We start from the raw sequence: 3395 nt of genomic DNA on the forward strand, positions 1-3395 counted from the left end.
GTCTGGTCTCAAACTCCTGACCTCAGGTGATCCACCCGCCTTGGCCTCCCAAAGTGCTGGGATTACAGGCATGAGCCACCACACCCAGCCTTTTTTTTTTTTTTTTTTAATGTTTCTCTTGGGTGATGGAAGCTTGGAGCTGTCTACTCTGCCCTTTTGCTGATATAACTCCTCAATTATATTTTAAAGAGATTTAAAGAAGAAGGAAAAACAGGCACATATCTTTACCCATATAGTTACCATTTTCAATGCCTGTCATTCCTTTGTGTGGATCCAGATTTCCATCTGGTATTTTTCTTCTGCCTGAAGGACATCCCTTAACATTTCTTATAGTCTTTGTTGGTGATGAATTCTTTCAGCTTTTTATTTGTTTGAGACAGTCTTGCTCTGTCACCCAGGCTGGAGTGCAGTGACACAATTATGACCCACTGGAACCTCGACCTCCCAGGCTCAAGCAAACCTCCCAGCTCAGCCTCCCGAGTAACTGAGACTCCAGGCATGTGCCACTATGCTAGGCTAATTTTTGTATTTTTTTTTTAGAGCCAGGGTCTCACCATGTTGCCCAGGCTGGTCTCGAACTCTGGGGCTCGAGCGATCTGCCCGCCTCAGCCTCTCAAAGTGTCTTCCAGCTTTTATGTGTCTGAAATATCTTTATTTCACTTTGTTAAAATATGTTTTCATCAGGTATAAAATTCTAGGTTTTCAGTTTTTTCCTTCAGCACTTTAAAGATCAAGTTGCACTACTGTCTTCTCACTTGCAGTATTTCTGACAAGAAATTTGCTATCATTCTTATCTTTGTTCCTATGTAAATAACATGTCCTTTTGTCCCAGCTGCCTTCAGGATTTGATCTACATCATTGGTTTTGTGCAATTTGATTGTATGACTTGTTACAGTTTTCTTTGTATTTCTTGTACTTGACGTTGAACCTCAGGTCTATGGGTTTATATTTTTCATTATGTTTGGAAAATTTTCACCATTATTTCTTCTAATATTTTTCCATGTCTCAACTTTGTAAACATAATGGATATAGTTAAAATTAATATTAATGTCTTTCTCTGCTTATTTTAATATGTGTCAGTTCGGGGTTAGTTTGGATCAAAGTAAGGATTAATTGGTTGCTCTTATTATGGGCTGTGTTTTCTTGCTTATTTATATGCCTAGTAATAGGATGTCAGGATGCCAGACTGGAAATTTTACCTTGTTGAGTAATGGTCTTTTTTTTTTTGAGTTGGAATCTCGCTCTGTCGCCCAGGCTGAAGTGCAGTGGCACGATCTTGGCTCACCACAAGCTCCACCTCCCGGGTTCACGCCATTCTCCTGCCTCAGCCTGCCAAGTAGCTGGGACTACAGGCGCCCGCCACTGCGCCCAGCTAATTTTTTGTATTTTTAGTAGAGATGGAGTTTCACTGCCTTAGCCAGGATGGTCTCAATCTCCAAACCTTATGATCCGCCTGCCTCAGCCTCCCAAAGTGCTGGGATTACAGGCTTGAGCCACCACGCCCAGCCAATTTTTAACGTATATACATTCTCTTGAGCTTTGTTTTGGGATGTATTTAAGATCACTGGAAAGTTGGATCCTTTCAGGTCTTGTTTTTATGATTCATAAGGTGGGTCCAGAGCAATGCTCAATCTAAGACTGATTCTTTCCCATTCCTGGGGTGCTTAAGTACTCCACGCACAGCCCTATAAATTGTGAGTTTTTCTAGTCTGACTTGTGGTGACCCCCAGCTCTACAAAAAAATAAAGAGGCTGGGCACAGTGGCTCATGTGTGTAATCCCAGCACTTTGAGAGGCCGAGGCGGGAAGATCACCTGAGGTCAGCAGTTTTGGCCACCATGGTGAAACCCAGTCTCTACTAAAAATACAAAAAAGTAGTTGGGTGTGGTGGTGGGTGCCTGTAATCCCAGCTACTCTGCTGAGGCTGAGGCAGGAGAATCGCTTGAACCTGGGAGGCAGAGGTTGCAGTGAGCCAAGATAGCGCCACTGCACTCCAACCTGGGCAACAAGAGTGACACACCATCTCAAAAAATAAAAATCAGTAAATAAATAAATAAATAAAAGACTACCTCATCCAGAAATGCCTTTACAGACACACTCATAAATAAATGTTTAACCAAGTATCTGTGCACACCATGGTCCCTTCAAGTTGACATATGAAATTACCCATCACTCCAGCCTTCAGCCATGGGTTTGTGTCATGCATAGATTCCTAGAACTCCTCTTTGCATAGTGCCCTCCTTTCTTTTTTCTGCCCCATTTCTCTGCCATTTCAGCTGTCTCAGCCTGATATCTCTCCTCAGCCCAATAGGATCTCCCTACTCTGCTCAGACTCCAGCTCTCTGCACTGCAGTTGGGAAATTATCCCCAGGCAGAGAAACCAGATGACTTTGGGGCTCATCCCACAAGTTTCCTTTCTCCTAGGGATCAGTCTTTTGCTTCCTGTTGTCCTCTGCCTGAAAGTAGTTGCCAAGTTGTACTGTTTTATGTATCCACAATAACATGAGTTAAACCAAAGTCTGGATCAGCAGACTACTAGATTTTTTTTAACGGCTTTATTAATCAATACATTTTGTCCATGTCTACAGTTGTTCATGGTGGGAGGACTAACCTATAGCTGGAAGGATTAATTTTCAGCTGCTTTATAGTATTTTATTATATGAATTATATCAGTTTGCCCATCCTTATATTGATAAACATTACCCATGAAGTGTGTTCAAATTGTCTGTGATACAAATAATGCTTCAGTGATTACCCAGAATGGGATTGCAGGTTTATAGGATACATACTTCTTCACCCTTATTTTTTACTAGATATTGCCAATTGCTTTCCAAATTGTACTGTTTCATATATCCACAAGGGCATGAGTTCTGTTTGATACACATCCATGCCAATACTTGATCTTGTTCAATTTTTCTAGTGTGTAAATGAGTGCAAAATCCATTACTTTAGTTTTTCCTAGATTACTAGTGTATACATATGCACATATATTTTATTAGGTATTTGTGTTTCCCATTCAATAGCTTTTTTATATCAATTGTCCTTTTTAAAAATTGGGTCATCTTTTTGTTATTGATTCTTTGGAGTTCTTTATAAATTCTACTTACTAATCATCCTTTGGTTATATGTATTAGAGTTGTTTTTCCCAGTCTTGACTTGTCTTTTAGATGCATATCTTGCCTTTTCCCATATAGAAGTGTTAACTTTTTTGGAGGGGACGGAGTCTCACTCAGTTGTCCAGGCTGGAGTGCAGTGGTGCAATCTCGGCTCACTGCAACCTCTGCCTTCTGGGTTCAAGCGATTCTCCAGCCTCAGCCTCCTGAGTAGTTGGTACTACAGGCACGTGGCACCACACCAGGCAATTTTTGTTTTTTTTTTTTATTTTTATTAGAGACG

The sequence above is a fragment of the Colobus angolensis genome, unplaced genomic scaffold (assembly GCF_000951035.1).
Source record: "Colobus angolensis palliatus isolate OR3802 unplaced genomic scaffold, Cang.pa_1.0 Scaffold120, whole genome shotgun sequence".
NCBI classification, from domain to species: domain Eukaryota; kingdom Metazoa; phylum Chordata; class Mammalia; order Primates; family Cercopithecidae; genus Colobus; species Colobus angolensis.